Raw genomic sequence first — 25,322 nt, forward strand, 5'->3', positions numbered from 1 at the left:
GGATCTCTTTATCCATTCCTACCACACAGCTATTTATTATCATCGACATCCCCGTTCCATTAAACTGTAATCCAGAGGAAACTAAGCGTTCCATTGGCTAAAACTGCACATATCATGCTTAACGATTAAAGTAGAAAGTCACCGATATGTGTCCTTCAAGTATCTTAAAGTGTGTACTGCTTCATGAAAAAATGTTTTATGCCTCAGTAGATCTAGCCCAATTGCAATAGGACAACATTTCAAATGGTGAATGTTCGAAAAGTGACAAAAATCCTGCATTCTCACAAAGATCACCTTCAATACACTTAATCACTGCATACGCCTAATCTGATGTCAACAGATAACTAGAATTGTGTATTCAGTTGAAGCAATAAATAAGTATTTTTGCGACTCTTGGTTACATGGTACAGAAATTAACTCCAGGCATAAAAGGAAACCAATTACTCGTGAAGCAATAATTTAAGTCAAAATACTGTACCAAGTTGACACCGAAACGTATTCCATTGGCTGGCAACAACCCGTAACAAGTGCTTCGTGAAAATAAATAAACTGCTAAGTTGTTATTGAAAAACAAAAAAAAAATACCGCGTAATTATGTAGTGAATACCAATCAAGATTTATGGGTGTGATAAACGTGTGCCGCAGAACCGAAAGCCGTAGCACGCACTTATAACCAATCCAGAAACCATAGCACCGAGCTGTTATCCGAAATCCGATATAAATCAATTATCGAAACAAAAGAAGCGTACGGTGTGCATTTTAACGTGAATGGCTGTTTTGGTTACGCTATATTGATTGAAATTAATAAATCGGATACGGTTATGGGTGGCGAAACGTTTCCATGTTTCCCGATTCAAAAATAGTCAACGTTTTTATACAGAAATTCCACGCCGACCGGTTATGAATAGAATGTTGTGAAACTAATCCACATCTGCGCTCCGGAAATGGCATAACATTTATAGTATTTTCTGGTTCTCTATAATGGATGTTTGTGCAACGAATTGAATAGGGTACGATAGTTTCCGAACATATGATTGGTGCTTCATTAAGTGTTCGATTGGAAATGGCTTCAATGAAACAGATTTAATCAGTTCATTAAAATTGGCGAAAAGTGCAACCAAAATTTATTTATTTTTTTTTATTTTGAATTTTCCAAATTAAAATACATGACATGTATTTGTATATACATATTTTGCATTGCTTCAAATTCCGTGTCTCCAGATCTAAACTAGTGAGAACTACGAATATGACGTGTTTGGCGATATTTGTTGTCATATTCTCAGTTTCAATCCAAGCAAGGTTTCTGATGGAGAACAAAATTCGACAAACGCCATTCTGGCTTAATTGTCACAGACCATTCCGGGACGCGATTTCGATAACAAATCGACAAAAAATGTTATCTACATTCTGTGGCTTGAGAATTCATCCACCTGTCGTTGCTTAAATCTTTGTTTCCGATTAGTTCAGCGAACAAAGAACTGCCGGACAACCTCTTAAAATCTCACACCTCAAACTGGGACCGGACGGTCGTCCATTATCCTTATCGTGCATAATTACAAACTTCCACTGAAGCAAATCCCTTAAGTCCTCTTAGGGCACTGCTACTTACAGCTCTGTCGGAGAACCGACTGCTTTCACTCACGTAAATCTTCCGTCGTCGCTTCGGTGTGTGTTCGTTCCGGCTCCGATCAAAGTAAGATAGGATTCCAATTCTTTTACACTTTTTTTTGCTTCGTGTACATCACCCCCAACAATCTCGATAGGGATGTGGGCAATGCCTTTTGGAGTGATGGTAGGAAATGCATTATGCTCTGATTTTATAAAACGGTAGAAATATTCTAAGGCTTCAAATATTCCAAGCTCATAAAAAAGTGTATAAAAGATTGGATTTGGATTGGATTTGGATTGGATTTGGATTGGATTTGGATTGGATTTGGATTGGATTTGGATTGGATTTGGATTGGATTTGGATTGGATTTGGATTGGATTTGGATTGGATTTGGATTGGATTTGGATTGGATTTGGATTGGTTTGGATTGGTTTGGATTGATTTGGATTGGTTTGGATTGATTTGGATTGGTTTGGATTGGTTTGGATTGGTTTGGATTGGTTGGATTGATTTGGATTGGTTTGGATTGATTTGGATTGGTTTGGATTGGTTTGGATTGGTTTGGATTGGTTTGGATTGGTTTGGATTGGTTTGGATTGGTTTGGATTGGTTTGGATTGATTTGGATTGGTTTGGATTGGTTTGGATTGGTTTGGATTGGTTTGGATTGGTTTGGATTGGTTTGGATTGGTTTGGATTGATTGGTTTGGATTGGTTTGGATTGGTTTGGTTGGTTTGGATTGGTTTGGATTGGTTTGGATTGGTTTGGATTGGTTTGGATTGGTTTGGATTGGTTTGGATTGGTTTGGATTGGTTTGGATTGATTTGGATTGGTTTGGATTGGTTTGGATTGATTTGGATTGATTTGGATTGGTTTGGATTGATTTGGATTGGTTTGGATTGGTTTGGATTGGTTTGGATTGGTTTGGATTGATTTGGATTGGTTTGGATTGGTTTGGATTGGTTTGGATTGATTTGGATTGGTTTGGATTGATTTGGATTGGTTTGGATTGGTTTGGATTGGTTTGGATTGGTTTGGATTGGTTTGGATTGGTTTGGATTGGTTTGGATTGGTTTGGTTTGGATTGGTTTGGATTGGTTTGGATTGGTTTGGATTGGTTTGGATTGGTTTGGATTGGTTTGGATTGGTTTGGATTGGTTTGGATTGGTTTGGATTGGTTTGGATTGGTTTGGATTGGTTTGGATTTGGTTTGGATTTGGATTGGATTTGGATTGGATTTGGATTGGATTTGGATTGGATTTGGATTGGATTTGGATTGGATTTGGATTGGATTTGGATTGGATTTGGATTGGATTTGGATTGGATTTGGATTGGATTTGGATATGGATTGGATTTGGATTGGATTTGAATTTGTGTTTTTGTTTAAATTTGGATTTTATTTTGATGCGATTTAAGGCAGATTTTTAATGTATTACGAAAGCTTTTGAACATTACTCGAATTGGATTTCAATCGAATTCATATTGGAATGGTATTCTAAAATTGACGTACGTCATGGACAAACTCTCAAAAAAAAGTCGTTTCTTTATTCAACTTCAAGAAAAATCGTATCTTCATAACGTGGATTACTCTTTGATTTGCTGTTTAGGTACCGATAAAATTGTGTCGAGCCATGAAAGGGAGCGGCAAACAAAATCCGACAATGCCGTGAGAGTGAGAAAAAAGAAAAGTCCGGAAAAAAGATTTTTTTTTCCTCTCAAATCAGATAGCGTGATGAGAACCGTTGCAGAATGCCATCACGATGTAACCAGTGACAGCGATACTCTGCCGGTGCGAAAAGTGTAAATTTTAATCATCAGATACAAAGGCGTATACAAGCAGGCCGGAGCTTCCAGTGGATGCGCAGGTGGGTACACGGACAACTAATCTGGACAAAAAATGTTGAACTCATTTGCTCAAAGTTATCTTAGAATACATGACTAAGGTTGACCACACTTTCCTTAAAATAAAAATGTTTTTTTTTTCTAGTCTGCCAACGACAATCTTGAAATTCGGTTTTATCAAGAGGCTTCTGAGAAGCGTATCGCTTAGACAAAATAATTACGATTTGTTACATTTACAAGGAAATGTTTTATCTTTCTACAGTTTTTTTCCAAACACATTCAGCATTCTATCCAGAAAAAAAATCCTTGAAATCCGCTAAAAACACAAAGTCGTACATGATGATCGTTAGCTGTTGGCGTCAGTTTGAGGAATTTTTGCTGAAATCAGATCATCATTGAAACAGTGTGGCTCAAATCTTAATTTTTTTCTTGTCAAATTTTCAAGTTCTTGCAATCGCCAAAACTGGGTATAAACGCTCATACCGTAACCCTCTCTATCTTCTACCCTAAACTTGACTAGTTCTGTCCGTTTATTGTCCAGCATGCTTTTGAAGTTTGAATATCATTATCTATGTTTTGTGTTTCTATCTCGTATCTCAGCTTCTTTCCCATGAAACTCACTTATTGCTAATGATATTCAAGGCAATTGAAATTTCCAACGATTGCATAAATTAATCGAGTCAGGTTAAAGCAATACCCCACCTTGTAATGTTTGTAGTAACATGAAAACAGCGTACTCAGTAAGCCTAAAAGCAGTAATAAGAAACAGTTGATACAACGACAGCAGTACAAAAACGCGGATCTGGTGGGTGGTGAAGGCTGCCGTGGCAGGATTCTTTTCATTGCTGTAAATTTTGCACCATCCATATGTTGTCGTTCCGGTTTCGCTTCATGTGCGGTTGTTGGCGTGAGTCCTTTTAACCACACACCGCACCGCTTGCTGATGGAATGCTTTGCCGTAAAAGGATGAAGGACAATGCTGCTCCGGCAGCTGGAAAATTGGAACCAGGATATTAGGACGAATGAAGCAAAATGAGAGGTGTCCTAGTTTACGGTTTCAAGTTTTGAAAATTTTATCCAAACTAGCAGATGTTCGTCGGTTACGACGATGGTTTGGCGGAAATGGAATCACTTGTAACAGTTCAGGCTCATCCAGGAATAAAGGCGAAAATCGCAATTGATTATTTTTTGTTGATTTCCCCTTTAAAAAAAAGTATTTTCAGAACGATAAAAAAACGTAGAAAGAACAAATGTGTTATTAGCCGCATGAATTCAGTATTCGCGGACGGTTGGAACTCTCTTGCGCCCTTGTTGCTGCACGTGCTTGAGCTTCAGCATCCACGATGAGCATTTGCAAATGGTGGAGAGCGTGCTGCCATAAAATGAACAGCATTACGACGGAAGTAGCCTCGCAATTGTGCATTTTGTACACCCAGCAAACCATTACTGCAACGAATTGCATACATTTTGCAACAACCGTAACCGTAACCTTTGATCCCAGACGTTTTGCCTTGGCTTAATCACGAAGGTTTGCCAATACGGCAGTGCAGTATGGTTCTGTAGCTTAAGTGCAGTGCCATGTGGAACAAATTGACTTTGTACCGGAATATATAAATGCATTGCTCTTAGTTAGAGTGTTAAAGTGCATTAACTTTGTGTTCAATATGGCGTTCAACACAACTCTCCTCTCAACATTTTTTTTAATGAAATCATTTTTGTATACATAGGAAACTATAAAACTTTAAAAAATAAAAAAAAACTATAAAAGATAAACATTCGCATAATCAAAGTGTTTTAATGTACATTTCCCAACACTGTCTGTGTCTTTATCAAATGAAGTGAGGAGCAGGGTGCCGGTTTGCTCGGAGAAGTATTCAAGAGAAGGTGTAAAAACTTCTCTTTCTCGATTTGTTAGCCAAGTGTATCGTGCAGAAATACACTTTCTCTAAGTATGAAAGAGCGTGCCTCAAACCCACTCTTCATCACACAATTGTAGGCTTGTTTTATTTATTTGTTTTGTTTGTTAAAAATTTATTCATCTGTCCCAACGTTTTATATTATTAACTAATTTAATAATTATTAATAATTATTAACTAATATTAACTAAATTAACACTGAATTGTACAGCTTGTTCGAAAATCTACTAGACGCCAACCAGCCCACCAAACCCAAACAAGTTTTCCACCTACGTAAACATTCGGATGGACACTGTAACCGGCTGATATCCAAATGACGTTCTGTGGAATCTAGGTTGTAGCAGATTCGTGTAACGCGGCAGCCTTGAGGGTGTACGGAAATCCAAAAATGACAGTAGTCAGTTTCTCCAGTTAGAAGCTTCCCAACAAACAATGCTTGCTGGATCTTCCTTCGGCGTTGTAACGTGTCCAGTCCTAGAAGTCTTCACCGGTCAGGATACGGTGGAAGATTTTAAGAATCTCGCCAGGTCAAGTTTCGCAGGGCTAGTCGAATAAATCGCTTTTGCATGCGTTCAATCCTTAAACGCCATGAAACCTGATATGGGGCACAATTAGGGCCGGATTTAGCACAATCAGGGCCGGGGGGGGGGGGGGGGGGGGGGCCCCGGGCCCCCCCAAATCTTATGTACCAAAACCAACCTTTTTTTGTACATTTTGGGGCCCCCACAAGCTGTCGGCCCCGGGGCCCCCTTCCGGCTAAATCCGGTCCTGGGCACAATGAATACATTGAGCAGCGCTTGGAAGAGTTCCAGTCTTCAATTGAACGTACAATAAAATACAGCTTCAAGTCATCCGAATATACAAGCTTAGAACCACTTCGAAGTAGCTACGTCACGTCGTTGAAGAACAATGAGAACAAGAGAGGACCGAGATTGCTTCCTTGCGGGACTTTATACGTAGCGGAGGAGGTTCGGTAGTGGGCACCGTTCGGTTATGGGCACCCCTATGTATCTTTTGATAGATAAGAGATGCTGTCATAATGACAACCGTCATTTGTTTGCTATAATAGCATGATGTTTTGTGCTCAATATCAAACCGGATGGGCATCTCTACTTTGAACTAGAAACAAATATTTTTTTTGTACAAGAAAAACAACACGAAAGTTTTTATTTGCCTTTTCAAAGTGTCATAAATTGAAGTGATTTAATTCAAAAAGTGAGTTCATATGCGTATTTACACAGTAAATTTAATCTATTTTGAGGCCCAGTGTTGATTGCCATCAACATTTTAGCGGGGAATTTTTTTTCTCCACATTCCAGAAAGGCTGCGAAATTCGGTTATGGGCACCCTAATTTTATTGATAAATCATTCAATATCGTTTTAGTTGTCCCTTAACTTATTTTTAATAACGTTTTTATGCAGTTTTTATAATTATTTTGACATAATTGTTCGAAATAAGGAGTTTATTTAATATTTTTGTTCTTTGGGCATGTCTATCTATCATACACACACTTTTTAAAACAAAGCGTTGACCGATTTGCTTGCAACAAGTTGTATTCGACGGGGAATGTTTTCCAGTGTTTTCTATTGAAAATTGGTCAGATCGGACTATGGGATCAAAATTTATGGCCAAAATATTATTTTTTGAAATGAACGAGAAAGGCACTATTGCCGCTAGGGTGATCAATCAGGATTTTTTTGACTGTGATGCATACCAATAAAACGTAAATCAATGTAAAATTGAAACCCATTCACCTAAAGTGCTATTTTAGACCTTTCTTATGTGATTTTTTTCAACATCCTCCTTAATTCACCGAGAGAGACATCATCACTGCTAGGTGAATTGATTTGAGTTTTTTAGTGTCTCCTGGCTTTTAGAATGAATAAACTATTCCTTGTCTCTAAATCTGGGTGGTTTTTATTCATGCTTCTTTGTTTTTAACGAAGTTTTCAAGGGTGCCCACAACCGAACCACAAAATGAAAATGTCCAAAAATGTCAAATTTTCTAAATTGTCAATATTTTTTCCAAATCGATGAAATCATACTAATTTCTTTGCTAGTAGTAAGGTTATACGTTTAGCTTTCTATTGCTATGCAAATGTCGACATAAGATCAACCAGGGCCAAAGTTATGGACAAAACAAAAAAGGGTGCCCACAACCGAACCTCCTCCCCTATTAAAAAAGCCCAGATTAATCCACCTAACGGTGATGGCGCCTTTCTCGCGCAAAAGGTAATAAATGTAGCCTTTACGCTTACACCTCGATGATGTACAAGAAAGGCAAAACAGTTACACCGTCTAATGTTATGATAGAAAATTTACACTACTAGACGACAGATGGCGCTGCCAAAAGTTTCTCGAATTTCCTATGTTCGAATTTTGACTTTCGGTCAATTTCATAATACTATGAAACTGAACGAATAGCATACTTACGCCTAAATGCGTGCAACACGAGCATCTTTATAGCAAGGATGCCAGATTTGAAGACATGTCTTCAATTTGAAGACATTTGAATCTCTGTGAAGACATTTATTTCATGAAGACATTTTGAAGACTTTTCAAAATATTTGAAGACTTACCTTCTTATTTAAAGATACTTGAAGACAATCAATAAGCCAGCAAATATAAAATATAATTTGACTACTAACTTATAAATTTTGCGACTTCTAAATGCAGATAATATAAATATTTCAAAAGTTATACATAATAGAATGATGTTTCGGGCTTAACATTTCAAACGTAAAAACACATTTACACTAGCCGGTTGACATTTTTTAGTGATGTGCTGGTAAAATTCCCGATGGCAGCATTCGTTTAAATTTTCCTTGGTAGCATGGCGTTTTCAAAGTGTCTGGTTAAAAGGTATTGCGATCATTGTATCAGAACGCAATGACCGATCTAATTTATTTCAAACGGCAAAAACAAAATAGAATTCTATTATGACTTTTTTGGCTGAATCAATTTTTTAAAATTTTTATAATTCATCTGATCTTTTCGGTATTTCCAAAATACCCGTCGAGAATGAGAATAAATTTTGAAAAACTCGATGAATTTTCCGTGGATTTTAAAAATAATTTTCAGTGAAAATTCATTTAAAAAAATTAATTCGTGTAAAATAAAGAGAATTAACCATGAAAATTTTGAGGATTTTTTGATGAAAATTCAAGAGAATTGAAATTGAAAATTCTTCTTAAATTATCTTGGAAATTTATAACAATTTCAGTATGGCCAAATAAAGGGATTCACCCAAGGATTCACCCAAAATTGAAACGGGAAATTCATCTTTATTTACACAAACAAATTTCTAAGTTCTTGTGGGAAAATCATCTGAACTCCCACAAAGAATTCATTTTCATTTCCACAAGAAATTTGTATTGAATTTTCGTGGGATGTACTCTGGATTTGTATTTGAAATTTTTGGGATGTCTCTTCGGATTTTCTATGTACCACATTTTACGGAAAGTTCTTAATTTCCACAGGAAATTATTTTCAATTTTCTCAGAAAATTTTCTTTAGTTTCCATAGAAAATTCTTACGAATGTCGACAAGAAATTGAAATTTTTCTGGTTTTAAATGGATATTTCTCAAAATAGCCACGGTGAATTATTTTTAATTTGTACAGGAAAATCTTTTGAAAAAAAGTTTATAGAAATTTCATAAAGAAATCCTTTACACTTTCTTGTTGAATTCTTCCTTGAATTCCTTTGGTGTTTTTTCAAAAAATATCTTTGAGCACTCTTCCAGTATTTCAACTGGAAATCCCTCTATGAATTTCTCCAGTAAATCCATCTCTGGAATTCTTTTTGAAATTCCCCTTGAAGTTCCTCCAGGAATTCGTCCAGCAATTCTCAGAGATTTTTAAGAAAATTTCTCCAGAATTTCCTTTGGAAGTACATCTAGGAACTACTCCATAAATTTTTCTATTTTTCTTTCCATAAGTTTTCTCCGTAGGAATTCCTCCGCAGGAATTCCGTCGGAAAGTCCTCCAGTCGTTCCTCCAGAAATTCCTTATTTTGTTTCTTTCCCGACATTCTCCAGTAGTTCTTCCAGGAATACCTCTCGAAGCTCCTGCAGGCATTCGTTCGGAATTTCCCAAGAATCCTCTCGAATCTCCAAGAATCCCTTCGGAAGTTTCTCCAGGAATTCTTCTTGATGATGTTCCAAGAATGTTGCCGATAGATTCTCCAATAATACCTCTACAATTATACTCTAATATTCCTCTGTTATTTCCTCCAGGAATTCTTTCTCAAATTCCTGCAGCAATACCTCAGGAAGTTCCTCCAAAAGTTATCCAGAAATTCCTTCAGAAATTTCTTCAGGAACTACACTGCAAACTCTTTCAGTAATTGCTCAGGAAAACCCTCCCGGAATTCTTCCTGAAAATCATTCAGAAATTCCTCAGGAATTCCTCCGGAAGTTCCATTAGCATTTCAGGAGTTTCATTAAGAAGTCTCCGAAAAATTCATCAGGAATTTATCCTGAAGTTTCTGTAGAAATTCTTCCGGAAGTTCTTTCAACAAATCTAGTGGAAGTTTCTTCAGAAATTCCGAATCCTTACAGGCAATTCTTCAAAAATAAATTCAGAAGAATTCCACAAAGAAATTTAGTTAGAAAAATCCGTTGGAATTATAAATATTTAAAGACTGATTAAAAAATCCAAGGGAAAGTGATTGTCCTTACTCATGAAGATTTAAAGAATATTCTTTTCAATTCTAATAATTTGAGTGTTAAAAAATAAACGATTCATAAAACAAGGAGATGATTCAAATTATAAACTTATTGGATTTTGATTTTTTTTTCACTGATAATCATTATTTTGATATTGAAGACATTTGAAGACATTTTTACTCGACTGTGAAGACATTTGAAAATATCCCCTGGCATCCCTGCTTTATAGTGCGATGAAACTCTTAATGGGAAGCCACGGATAAAATATTCATAGATGCAAGGCATTTTTCATAACACATTATTGTTCTATGTGACTATGTCTCATCACTATTTTAATATTATCTATTTTTTGCAATTTGCAATTATTATGAAATTCAATAGTGATCAACAGCGTTTTAGTCTCAGTCGGATGCAACTTGTTGCAAGAAAATCGGTTAAGAGTTTCTATGTGAAAATTTGGCTAATGTTTTTTATGGCATTTTGTGCACACACACACGCACACACATACACACACACACGCACACACGGACAGACAGACATTTGTTCAGCTCATCGAGCTGAGTCGAATGGTACATAACACTATGGGTCTCCGGGACTTCTATCAAAAGTTCGAATTTGGAGTGAAATTATAGCCTTTCGGTACAACTTAGTTGTACGAGAAAGGCAAAAAGTCATCGAAAGACAGGAGCAAATTTTCACACGCAATGCTCTGCCAGTTAAATACGAATTCAGCCAGAACAGTAGTTGTACGGAGAATCCAAGTCGAGATAATTAACAAAGGTACGGTTGTCAGTGTAGAGAGCAAAATGACAATTTGTTGTTAACCAAAATGCCTGCATTAAGCTGCATTCAAAATCTTTTATGTAAATAAGTTGCTGTGAGTGCCTAAACATATTTTTATACACAACAGCAAAACACATGCGACCGAAAATATTCTCACTCTTTATCGATCATGTGGCCTAATTCACACGCACGTGTAAACGCTCTCGAGTGTGAATCAATACACTTCTCTTTACTCGTAAAATCATTACACATTGCAAGACGATGTGCGAGGAATAGCCAATCCTGGTGAACAGTGGCGCCGAGAGTGGGTGGGACAAGTAGGACATGTCCTACGCATGAAAATACCTGGGTAGGACAGTCGAAGCATTGTCCTACCCATGATTTTGATAAGAACATACCATATAGATAACTAAAAGACCTAATACTGTTTAATTTTCTTATTATTAAATTATTTTTTCGTTTCGTCATTCTTATGCCTCAATAATGTTTGCGAAAATTTCCGGTGGGCATTTATATAAAAAATATGATTGCAACGGAATTCAAACCCAGAACACCAACAAAAATGGCGCTGTGTTGCGCTCACTTTAGCCTGCTCAACTGCTTATTTATTAGGAAAAGATTATATCTTCCATAAAGACTAACTTTGTTGGCAAATGGGGAAGGCACGAAAAGGATGAAACGGGCGAGAAAACGAGCAAATCAACTTTTCGTTGCACTGACAGTGAGTGAAAAATAGTTATCACTCATCGGGCATTTTTTATTTCCCACAAAACGATTTCTCGATGAAAATTTGCGTGAGAGAGCTCCCTTTGCTCGAGAGAGTGAGTGGGCATTATAATCCCTGATCTTCACATATCACTTCTCGCTTCTAGCTTTTCATTTCTCACGTCTCATGCCTCATAACTCACTGCTCACTTATCACTACTCTCTCTCACATCTCACTTTAGACTTCACACATCCCACTTCTCACTTATAATTTCCCAATTCTAGCTTCACTTCACTAAAGTCAATTCTCACTTCTCATTTTTCAGTTTTCACTTCTCACTATTATTTATCATTTTCACTTCCCACTTCTCATTTCTCACATTTTATTTCTAAGAAATGTGAAAAATGCCTCATTCCTTACTCCGAGCTGTACACTTCATGTAATTCTCACTACTCACTTCTCAATACTCACTTTTCACTACTCGCAACCTATGCATTCGTTTTTCAAATATTCGGCCAAATGGAATATAGAAGCTTGGACTTAAAGCCTGATTGCAAAGGTAAATAAAATTCAAAATATTTGTTGTTGATTTAAGCTAGAAATGAGAAACCTAATATGCGACCCAAAATCTAAAGATGCAACGGGACGGGGACGGGTATACCCCGGTATTTTCTTCAGTGGTATTTTAATCAAACAACTCGGTTTTCTAGTGTTCGATTGAAATGTAGTCGATTTATGAAAGTTGGGGATATGATTGGTATGATTTATTTTACTATTTCCATCTATTTACATATTCATAAAATTCTCATTATTTTTACGAATCAGGCTCATTCGTAGTATAAGCGAAAAGCGGCGAGGAAGTTATTAAATTGGCTAGGTACAGGTTAGTTTAGCTAAGTTTAGATTGACTGTACATATCAAATATCGAACTGAATGATTTTAGCTCCGTTATGCATTTCTGTTTTTTTAGCCTTTTTTTTTTTTTTTTAATGGCCCGCCACTTTCCCCCACACCAAGAAGCTCTAATTTGAACTTCCTGGTAATGGACGCAACTATCTCAGCTTATTAACTGGCAACAAAAAAAGCAAAAATATAAGAATAATTTAAATTTAAAAGCTGAGAAGATAAACAACTATGAATCTAAATACGAGAGTGAAAATTACTAATCAAAGTTTCATAACAGAATCCCAGTGGAGATAGTCTCCTTTTAAGGGATCCAGATGAATGAAAATAGCAAACGAAAAACTAAATCGTAAATCAAAATGAATACATCTACAGAGAAACTAACTTGTTCGTAATGGCTTTAACATTTAAATTAAGAATTCATTGATTTTTCCTTTAAGATACTCCTTTGCTTTAATTTTAAACAGGTGTGGATTTGAGACATGTTTCAATTCATTAGGTAAAGCATTATATTTAAGAGGTGCTATATATGAAAAACGACGTTGGCCTTGGGTGGATGAAGCTCTTGCAAATGCCAAATTACCAGCTTGTCGCGTAGCATGAAGTTGAGTGACATTGCTGAGGATTATATTACAATGAGTAGTGTTGTGCAATATACCATGAACCATAATTATTGTTTGTAACTCGCATAAACCAAGAAGTGGTAAAATGTTATGAGAAGTGTTGGTATAAAGGGCAGAAGTTGAGTGTAAGTATGGCAATTTAAAAATAATTTTAAGGCATCTATTTTGTAACACTTGTAGCCTGACCAGTTTAGATTTGCATGCACGACCCCATTCTGTTATAATGTATTGCAGCTGGGAGTGAATATGAGCATAATAAAATTTCAGTAGGACATGTTGGGTTACGAAGCTTTGAACTTTACTCAGTATACCACATAAACTAGCAACCTTTTTTTTATATTTTATATGAACTTCCCATGATAAAATAGAATCTACATGGATTCCTAGATATTTGAAAGAGTCTACTTTGTCAATTGAGACACAATCTAAAATAGGATTTAAATGCTCTGGCAATCGCTTTTTAGATGACTTAAAAACCATGTACTTTGTTTTCATTAAGTTGAGGGACAGAAGGTTACTCGAAAAATACACTTTTAATAATTTTAAATCATGATTTATAGACTCAATCATCATATGAGGGTCACTATTTGGGTAAAATAGAGCAGTGTCGTCTGCAAACAACCTTGGTAAACCGTGCAGTGGCAAACTACTCAGATCATTGATGTACACTAAAAACAGTATTGGCCCGATATTGCTACCCTGCGGAACTCCATGGGAGATAACAGTTTCAGAGCTTCTGTTATTATTAATAACAACGTATTGCTGTCTGTTAGATAGGTAACTAGCGAATAATTGTAATGCGATTCCCCTTATCCCGTAGGCATTTAGTTTCCTTAACAAAATGTCATGGTTTAATGTGTCGAAAGCCTTTTTCAAGTCTATAAACAGTGCTCCTGCCATTTTTTTTAGAGTCAATTTCAGAATAAAGTCAACTAGCTCTGTGATCGCATTGGTCGTGCTACAGGCTTGCCGGAAGCCATACTGATACGTGTAGAGTAAATTATGCTTTTTGAAAAAATTTACTAATCTATTAACCAACAATTTCTCAAACACTTTATTGAAAACCGAAAGTGTTGAGATGGGTCTGTAGTTATCGAGTGAACCAGGATCACCAGATTTAAAAATCGGGATAACCTTGGCTATTTTTAAACAGTCAGGATACCTCCCACTTTCAATCATTTTAAAAATTTTAAAAATGAATGAAAATGCCGTTGAATTACATTTGACCAAACGTGTTGGAATATTGTCTGGACCAGAAGCTTTATTAATTTTTAGTTCAGCAATTAGATTAATAATTTCATTTGGGGTACTCGGTCTCAAGTATATTGATTGTTGTAACACATTAGTGTTTACCAAAGGATCATTTCGTTCATTAAGTGGAATTTCATTAGCCAGTTTTTCCCCGATACTAGAAAAATATTTGTTAAACATTTCGCATTTTTCAACATCATCTACAACATGACGATTGTTCACCATTATCGATGGTTTGTTCGCAATATTTTTTCGCCCAAATAAAATGTTCATTTGCTTCCACATATCTTTATGAGTTGTATTATTTAATATATTTTCATAATATGCTTTTTTAGTTTCTCTTTTGGATTTATCGAGCTTTTTAGAAAGATGGTCTAACATAGCTTTTATATGAGGATCATTTGAATTATGTTTGAATCTCTTCAGATAATTATTTTTTAATTTTATTAACTGCCATAGATTTAAGGTCATCCACGGACATTGCGTGCCTTTGATTTTGACTGTCTTATTTATTGTTCTCGTGCAATTTTGCAAAATGTTATTGTAATTCTGAATTATACTTTCTATGCATTGATTGACATCGTCAACTCTATCTATACTGTTGATGAAACTCGTGAACTCATTATTGAGTTTTCTATTGTCCACTATTTGTTTCGAAAGCTTCATCCGGTTTGTTTTAGCTGATATATTTAAACTAGATATGATAGGAAGATGGTCACTAACAAGGCTATAAATGGTGTCATTTTGAAGTGATGAGGACTGTTCTATACCACAAATAACATGATCCAAAATATTTGAGCTGACTGGTCTAGTAACATGGGTGTTCGTGCATATGAAACCATACGACTCCAAAAGATTTTTGTATTTAGCCACAACATTATTATTTGATAAATTTATTGGTATATTCAGATCACCTACTATAAGTTTAGGACGATTAGGAGTTGGATTTGATAGCCAAGACTCAAGTGTTGAATGAAAGATGTTGAAATCGAAAGATGGTGGACGATACATGCAATGAACATCATAATATACATCCACCTTCAGTTCTATATGAATGTGATGAAATCCTTCGTGCATCACATTTGCAATTGTCCTAAATTGAATTGTGTTCCTAATAAAAACAGCCAATCCTCCGGATGAGGATTCTCTACATGAAAATATTGGGGTAAAACCTTGAAGATTCAATAACGCACAATTTTCATGTTTGAGCCACGTTTCACCTAACACAAGAACATCAATTGGCACACGTAAACAATCAAGAAATTCCAGAACATTATCAACTTTTTCCATATTATTAAGACCTCGTACATTCCATTGTAGTATTCTAATTTTTTTCGAGTCTGTTACCGAAGTGCAATTGTTAAACTCATCAATGTTATCATGAAATAAATTTTTTATGTTATCCACTAATACTTTGAAAAACAAACACAAAAAACAGAAATACAAGTTAAACTATTTTTATTTAAACAAAAAAAGGAATCTAGCCAAACGTTTTTATTAATGCTTCAAAATCATTCAAATTTTTTATCACATTCAGTTCTGAGTTTTCGTCTTTTTTTATGTTGATATAACCATTTCTACCAGGCCAAATAAATTTAACGTTTAGCTGTTTTTGCATTGCACGTATCTTTTTCAATAAATCAATCATGGGAGGAGTTAACTCATCACGGATAACTATAACGCTTGGCTTTCCGTCAATAAGAAACGATTCGTTTATCAAGGTAGACAACATTGGTCCAAATTCTCTTTATGCCTTTCTCGTACAACTAAGTTGTACCGAAAGGCTATCATTTCACTCCAAATTCGAACTTTTGATAAAAGTCCCGGAGACCCATAGTGTTATATACCATTCGACTCAGCTCGATGAACTGAACAAATGTCTGTCTGTCCGTGTGTGCGTATGTGTGTGTGTATGTGTGTGCGTGTGTGTGCACAAAATGCCATAAAAAACATTAGCCAAATTTTCACATAGAAACTCTTAACCGATTTTCTTGCAACAAGTTGCATCCGCCAGAGACTAAAACGCTGTTGATCACTATTGAATTTCATAATAATTGCAAATTGCAAACAATAGATAATATTAAAATAGTGATGAGACATAGTCACATAGAACAATAATGTGTTATGAAAATGCCTTGCATCTATGAATATTTTTAAAGTTTATCCATGGCTTGCTCCCATTAAGAGTTTCATCGTACTATAAAGATGCTCGTGTTGCACGCATTTAGGCGTAAGTATGCTCTTCGTTCAGTTTCATAGTACTATGAAATTGTCCGAAAGTCAAAATCCGAATATAGGAAATTCGAGAAACTTTTGGCAGAGCCATCTGTCGAGTGTAAATTTTCTATCATAACATTAGACGGTGTAACTGTTTTGCCTTTCTTGTACATCATTGAGGTGTAAGCGTAAAGGCTACATTTATTACCTTTTTGCGCGAGAAAGGCGCCATCACCGCTAGGTGGATTATTCTGGGTTTTTTGCTTAAAATCAATTCCTTATCCGAGTTGGAGCGGAATACTGCCCTTATTGGTACCAAGGTATTCGGTTTATTGGGTTTAAACAATCTAGTAGCAGACACCAATGATCTAGTACTTAGGTTGACCCCAATTTTCCCTACAGTTGACTTTATTAGTTCTGGGACATTTTCTCCAGAGGTAGAAGGTAATCCGAAAAACATAACATTATTAGAGATAATTTCCATATCAGCACAATTCATTCCACGTTCCACTTCTTGAACAGTTGATTGCAGGGTTGTTTGTGACTTTTTTAGTTGATCAATCTGTTGCTTGAGATCTTCATTTTCCGCTTTCAAAGCGTTGAACTCAGTAACAATCCGGTCAAATTTTGAGGCCAGGAATTCCTGGGACTCATCTATTGCCATACATACCGTTTTCACTTCAGATTTGACACAATTCATTTCAGAAACCACTTGAGAGACAAAGTTGTGTATTTCAGCATTTACCATAGATAGCATTGATGATTTGTTAGATGACATTTCTGTAATTCGTTTGAATAATTCGGCGCATTTGACAGCACAGAAATATTTGTCTCGTTTTATTTTGTGTTTTGCTTTTCCATAGATATCCTTGCATTCAAAGTGGAAACTAGAGAAGCAGTACATACAAGTTATCATGTTCTTAGGATCAGGTTCTGGTTTTTTACATTGCATACAATTTACAAGATCCTTATCCATTGTACAACAAATTAAAAGAAAAATAAATAATACAGCACGGTAATAAAAAGGAGATTAAAGGAAAAACCACTGAATTCGAGAGAGAATCAAACAAATATTCACATCAAATTTGATAATTACGAGCGAAATACAAATTAAAAGAACGCATATAAATAAATAAATTAAAAACACAGTTTAAAATTTGCGCCAAACTTTGTTGAGTTCAATCCCCTATATTTGAAGAGCATATAATCACTTGAGAAATTCGAATCACTCTACTTATTCATGACAACAGCAATCAAACAAAAAAAAATCATTCATTACTTCACATGCATTTGCGGCGCTGCTGTGCACCGACCGTTTACTCAATCAAAGGTCCCACCGCACTACTAATCACACGGGTCGCTGTCTTCACTCACTTCTCTTTCCATCCAAAAGTCAAATCTATCTATTTCCGACCACAGCTGATCAATTGCATGAAAACTGTTTGAGCTCAGCCGCATAGGGGAACTGGGGGTAGGACGCCCACGTTAAGGAAAATGCCATTTTTATCAATGAAAACCACCATTTCAGCCAGTTTTCATCAGCGCATACTAAAGAACAGCATATCTGCGACTGACTACCGATGACAGATATCTAGGGGAAGTGGGGGTAGCACGCCCATAGGGGTTAAAACGCGCCACCCCTGAATAAGGTTAAATATCCCCATTTTGATTATTTTCAATAGTCTATACGATAAAGCAATGAAAAATATTGCCATTGGATACATATATTTCATGATTGTTCTCTAGTTATACATGAAAAACTCGAAAAAACGATTTTTGCGTGTTTTGATGCAATTCTATACATTGTTATACATTGATAAATTAATAATTGAGCCATGAGCCATGCTGCTTACTCGTGTTCTTTATGTTCCACACGAAATCGTCGTCAAAAATGGTTTTAAAACGATTTTATGGGCCTTCAAACTTCTGAGATCGGTGTGGGGCATTACGCCCATGCTCATTTTGTATGACCGAAACAGCTGAAACATTCGGTTAATTGCCTTAATGTAGGCAATTAAAATGAAAATCAGTACGATAAGCACATGCGCGTTTTAACCCATCCACTGGCGCATCTCACCCGGCATGGTTTCAAAATCATTTTTTTCGGGTGCTTTTTAAAAATCAAATTTCTGTGCAATAAAATGGACAATTAGATATCTGTTATCGGTAGTCAGTCGCAGATATGCTGTTCTTCAGTATGCGCTGATGAAAACTGGCTGAAATGGTGGTTTTCATTGATAAAAATGGCATTTTCCTTAACGTGGGCGTCCTACCCCCAGTTCCCCTACATTTTATTGCACAGAAATTTGATTTTTAAAAAGCACCCGAAAAATATTGATTTTGAAACCATGCGGGGTGAGATGCGCCAGTGGATGGGTTAAAACGCGCATGTGTTTATCGTACTGATTTTCATTTTAATTGCCTACATTAAGGCAATTAACCGAATGTTTCAGCTGTTTCGGTCATACGAAATGGGCATGGGCGTACTGCCCCACACCGACCTCAGAAGTTTGAAGGCCCATCAAATCGTTTTAAGACCAATTTTGAAGACGATTTCGTGTGGAACATAAAGAACACGAGTAAGCAGCATGGCTCATGGCTCAATTTTCAATTTACCAATGAATAACAGCGATAGAAAGACTAAATTTCACCGAGCTAGAATTGCATCAAAACACGCCAAAATCATTTTTTCGAGTTTTTCATGTGTAACTAGAGAAAAATCATGAAATATATGTATCCAATGGCAATATTTTTCATTGATTCATCGTATCCAGCTTTTTACGCTAGCCATAAATTTACAAGGGGTGAATCAGATTTGACATATGCCGTGAACTTAATTTAACGTAAAATATCTGGGTAGCCATGAAATAGCTCTACCAACAATCTGTCATATTTGCTTACATCAAAATATTTTCGAAAAACGAGTGCAAGTTTTTGATGATAAATTTGTAGCTTTTATGCTTTTGAATATCAAACTAATTACAGTATTTCTAGGGATCCGGTGGCGCGACAGTGCTTAAAACGAGGCTTAAAACATGATTTAATGGCTGTAACTTTGAAACTTCATTGAGAAATGGGAGTGCTCGGAAATCGTGTGGAAGAATGATACCTCGGATATATTGTACCATGATCTCACAGTGAACGATTTGAATGTCCACTTCAAAGGTTGCACAGGACATATAACCGCCATAAAGCCTGCTCTGTACTACAGGAACAAGCGGGCTTCAGAATAATGATTCATCAGCGATAGGTTGAGTTGTGGTTTTTAGGCGATTCCATTATTCTTCCCATGATTTTCTCCTACATTGGAGCTTGAGATAATGTAAGACTGTTCCCTAAGACGTTAGTTTAAATACCAACAGGTCTATCAAATAATTTTACAGGTAATCCCTCAGTAATAGAATGATATTCATATACTTGCTTGTTCAAATCGATTCTCAGTCGATTATTACTAAAGGCGAATGACAAATAATTGATGATATAAAACTCCCATCATATGAATGCATCAGAGAAATAAAGGTAATCTATCGGGTTGCCACCCAAGGTAATTAATGTGAATTACTCTATAATCCTACTTCGAAATTCAATCGCAAGCCTATAGAACGACAATTTAACTTGCAATCTTGTATTTATGTGAGAACATCATGTGGTCATAGAGTTTGGGTTTTTTTTTGTCTCGGTAAGAGCAAATTTTGTTTTGTCTCATTTAAGGGCTTTGTGGGAAACAACTTTTTTTTTAATTTCCAATCGCTGGCCTTGGCCAAAATCCTGAAGATTATATAACAAAAAATATAGGAACAAACAACTTAACGCAAATCATTTTGCAGCTATAGAATGTCATGGAGTTGTATGTAATACACTTGGGCTTGCATTATAGATGATGCTATGCTTGTTTATAAAAGAAAACCATTAAACATTATCGAGATTCGTACACTAGGAACATGCCGAGCTTGCCTTTTTTATGAACACCTGCAATAAGTAAAAGGAATGAAAATATGTTTTGCCTTTTCTGTATTAGATATAATTGATTAAAATATTCAACCATTTTTGGAGCATACTTGCACCTCGAAGAAAATTATGACAGTTAAATGTTTTCATTGAAAATTTTAACTACTCATAGATTGCTAAGATCCATTTAAAAAAATTATGGTGAAAAATTATAGTGTACACAGCATGTGTCAAGAGGGGTTATTCAAAGCATTATGGCATTGTTGCGTAAAAAGCTGGATAGACTATTTAAAATAATCACAATGGGGATATTTAACCTTATTCAGGGGTGGCGCGTTTTAACCCCTATGGGCGTGTTACCCCCACTTCCCCTACAAATCACAGCCCTTGCCTGCAAGACAGAACCACAACAATATTGCGTACAATTGCGACGTACTAGATCTACGGCAAATCGAGCAGATTCCCCATGTATTTTCGCGCCACGGAACAGAGTAAACCAATACTCGCGATGAGAGAGCTATCGATACAGTACAACAGCAGCAGCAGCAACAACCATACAACAAACACACACTTTGAACGCCCAATGAATAAGATGTATTTGAGCGTATATCGAAACAGTCAAATGAAATGCTTCTTTTAAATAAGTATTTATAAGTTGTTATAAAATTTTCTTTCAAGCACTACACCCTTAAATCACTTTCTAGCTTTGGCTAAAACCTCCAACCGGTTTTTATGAATTTATCTGCGTTTTTCACTTCACATAATATGTTATAAATAGAGCAAACAAAAAAAAAAGTTGTTAAAGCCACTTGAACAGTGTTGCCATTTTGAATCAAGTTTACAATACAGTCGACTCTTTTCATCTCAATGTTCTATATCTCGATATCTCTCCCTATGTCGATGGTTTACTCGGTCCCTGCGATCTACATAAAGTTTTGCTTTCTACATCTCGATATCCTTCCTTTCTCGATATCTCTCTATCTCAGGGCTGGTAACGATGAATGCCATTCAAAATAGTGACTTAGTGACCAACGATTAAAAAAGTGACCATATAAGGTAAATGATCCAATAGTGGAGGAACTAAGCACGTTCCAACACTATTCATTTTCCTAGAATTAAACAAAATTTCATTTCGCTTACCTGTATATATTCGAAAGCGTTCTCCATCTATTTTATTGGAAAAATGCTTCCGTCACATGTATTCCATGTATTCCGTCTTAAAATATCAACTCCAATTATTGGTTCACTGTTCCAATAGTTGTGGTGTTTTTTAATTCGTGTTCCTATAGTTGCGAATCCCATTGTTTTCTTACGGGACTCGTAACTATAGGAACACTACCGCAACTATTGGTGCACTTCGTATATTGACATATCGTTTTATCATTAGGCGTAATGGGTTGCTGCGTTTGATTTGTAGATTTAACGCACACTGTACTACCGCAACTATAGGAACACCCACGACTATCGGATCGTTTGCCCTAGTGACTATCAGTTGCAGAAAAAGGGACCAAATAGTGATTCTTGTATGAAGTTTATAATCAGATAATGAGCTACAAGTCGAATTAGCATTGATACGGCTTATTTCGTAGACTGGAAACTAGTGATTCTCATGTTTTTCTATTGAAATGCTTATCTAGAATGCTATCAGAAATCAAGAAAAGATCTAAATTAAAAAAGCATGAGGATTACTGCTACTGGCTACGCCTGTCTTCACGGTAACCAGCTCAAGTGACATTTTTAGTTTTATAACGCTCTTGAAGACCATTAGTTACTCTACAAGAGTGCCTTAAAACCATTATAAAACCAAAATGTTACTGGGGAGGAAGAGGATGGAAGTTAGCAAGGAGCCTGTCACTTAGCGACACCCTATTAAGTACCATGGAGTTGGATATTGAGGAAGTTGTTCGTTGGTTCAACCAGAAACTGGCAATGTTATCATGATAAATCATATTAGTACTACCAGGGGCAGCACAGTAAAAACGAACTAAGCGAACACCCGTGTTAGTAAAAATGAGCTGTGCCGTGTCTCTATCTGATTTTTTTTAAAGGAGCCTGTTATCAAGCAACTTTTTTTTCTTCACGACCTCCTGCACTTGATCCACAACTTGAAACTTTTTTTTTTCGCACGGTCCAAACGCTCTCTAGCCTGGCCTGTGCCAGAATTATTTCTGACAACAATCATAAACGATTTTAACGTACTTTCCATCATTATTTTCACTGACCTCCTCACTCGGCATCGTCGTTGTCATTGTTATGCAGCTAAAACTGTGGTCACTATCTTACCTATAGTAGTTTTTTTTAATAAAAAAACAAAACTGGTTTCCATACTCCTTAATTCTGTACTCTGCTCTCGAGGTCTGCAATTCGCATTTTAACAAATTCCATTCGTGAAGAGCAAGATCATGGTTGACCTGAATAGAAAGTAACCTGATGATTTTCACAATATACGCCCCTGGAAGTAATTACACAGCATTCGCTGATTTTCATACAAAATGGTCATGTTTGAGGACGCTGGTTTTGCTAGTTAAGCAATTTTAAGCGGAAAATAAGTTTTACGCGTTTTATAAACAATATAAAAAAAAAAATAAAATAAAATTGAGTATTGTGCTGCCAACATCTAATGGCTTTGTTGCCAAAATCGAATGGGGCTATATTTAAATTCAACAAAAAGATCCCGCATCTGTTTTTAAACTATTGCAATTTCGATTCAAACACAGTTCGTCATATGTTTTTATATGTTCCTTGTGCTGGGACCCAACATCTTACAATAGAATCTGGAACTGGCAATTTGCGATTGATTGGTATTAAACATTCATTTTCCCACATTTATTCCCTTCTCCCCGCATCCATTCGTCAGGATAAAACTCGTTCCATTTCATCGCAAATTAAACTTCCTTTCAAGACTTTTACAGTCTGTCTGTCGCCTTGCTAGTTCCTTCTTCCACCCCTCTGGATGCACCCGATCCGTCCCCCCCACCATCATCCCACTTGTTGACCCACAAAAGCTGGGGTGATTTCACACAAAACTCGGACATCATCCGAAGCGTCAATACGAAAGCTCGTAAAATTGTATCATCGAATCCATTTAGGAAATTGTTTACTTTTAATTCAATTCCTTTTCTCCAATTTCCGCCCTCCGTTCCGTCCGAAGTTTTCGCTTCCTTGGACGACGACCGTTGTCGTCACCTCCGGCCCGGGGTCGGGCAGGACTTTCATTTTCGATTCTTATGCTAATGTCGACTCTTGTGCCTCCCGGAACATGACTCCGGCGTTATCCCGTTCGACAAGCTGTTTCTATTTCGATTATAAAATTTGTTAGGTACCTACAACTCCCTCCGGTTGGTGGTGAGCTGCTGGCTGTTCGTTCGGTGGACGACGGCGGCAGGTGGATGGGCGGAATTGAACTAATTTTTCAGCAGCACTGTCGGTCTTGAAACTCCAAAAGAATATGCTAATGAAGTAGGTACATTGGATAATGGAATCCAGGAGGGTGGAATCGATGGAAGACGAGGTGGGAGGAAACGAGCAAACAAATGTATTCCAGTATTAATTTTTGACAAAACGAACTTTTCCAGCGGGGAATATTTGGGGAATGAGATTTGTGACACAGGTGTTCGCTGCTGCTGGTGGAGGTGGTGATGACGTTCGGTTCGATGTTTATGTTGTTACTCAAGTTGCAAATCCCTTCACGTCAAAACGGCAACGGCGGCGACGAAGGAGAAGTTTAATTTGCTTTCGTTATTCTGAAATTTACAATTGAATTACTGATCTTGTTCCCAGCTCACCTGGGGCAAGGGTACGGCACCGGAAGAGGCTGAATTACGACGACTACACTTAATTCAATATGCTAATTTAAATAGTATTTTGTTAAGCTGTATTGGATTATGATATTCAATTGAGCAAAATACGAAAGTTGCACGGTTGGCGAGACTATGGGAGAGTAACGCTGTGTCAGATTAGCAATTTGTGATATCAATTAACTTTAATTTATGAAAATATGCATCGTTAAGAGAATTGAATTCATAGCTCCGAGAGAAAATGTTCAATATTCAGATTAGATAAATGTGATACAATCTACGTTGCCCTAATTTTTTTGAAACCAAATGAAATGCAGAACGAATCGGTGCAAATTTTCATCGAGCATTCTTCGAAATTGAAAGATTCAAACTTGAATTAAATTTATTTCTATTATTGTTAAGCTTTCTAAAACTTGTAGCTATTTTGTTTAAATAAGAAGTAGACATTCTCGAGGTATATTCAATTCACTTTCCTACCAAGCTGACCTAATTTTCATCATGAACCATTAATCAATTACCAATTCGCTAGATCGAAAATAGCTATTTCAAACTTCTGAACGGGAAAGCAGCATCCCCGTTCCATTGCGATCAAACTCACTATACTTCTTTTCCATCTATCAATTAGAAGCCACTGGCGAAACATGAAAATTCACTCACCACCACCATTCCTGTTATCAATGATGACATCCATTTCGGTTCTCAATCCAACATTCCGGCTCTCCTTCTCGTGAGCCAACCCGAAGCCGGAGCCCGGGTGCTGTATATTTCAATTTCTTTCCACAGTTTTGTGCGTTGGCCCTCGCTCTGGACTGGGAAAACACATTTTTCACTTCCAATTTGGTTTGTGACCGCCACATCCATCCATTTATGCCATTACAGAAGCACTCCTGCTCCAAGACATGTTGATTGGAAGCGTGGCAGCGAAGGAACTTACTTACGGTGATATTGATTTGTGACTGCGATTGAATGGATGGCCCAAAAGTGAATATATTTCACTTTCGGTAAATGGGCGACCGTTAAGGGTCGAGTTTTCTGGCAACGGGACGGACTGAAGGCGT

At 36.6% G+C, this 25,322-nt stretch overlaps 1 protein-coding gene across 1 annotated transcript in view; it reads right to left on the minus strand.

Moving 5' to 3' along the window:
* Positions 1-25,322, minus strand: part of LOC134227043 (uncharacterized) — a 386,403-nt gene that overhangs the window by 71,294 nt on the left and 289,787 nt on the right. The window lies entirely within an intron of this gene.

Source organism: Armigeres subalbatus, chromosome 3 (genome assembly GCF_024139115.2).
Source record: "Armigeres subalbatus isolate Guangzhou_Male chromosome 3, GZ_Asu_2, whole genome shotgun sequence".
Lineage (NCBI taxonomy): Eukaryota > Metazoa > Arthropoda > Insecta > Diptera > Culicidae > Armigeres > Armigeres subalbatus.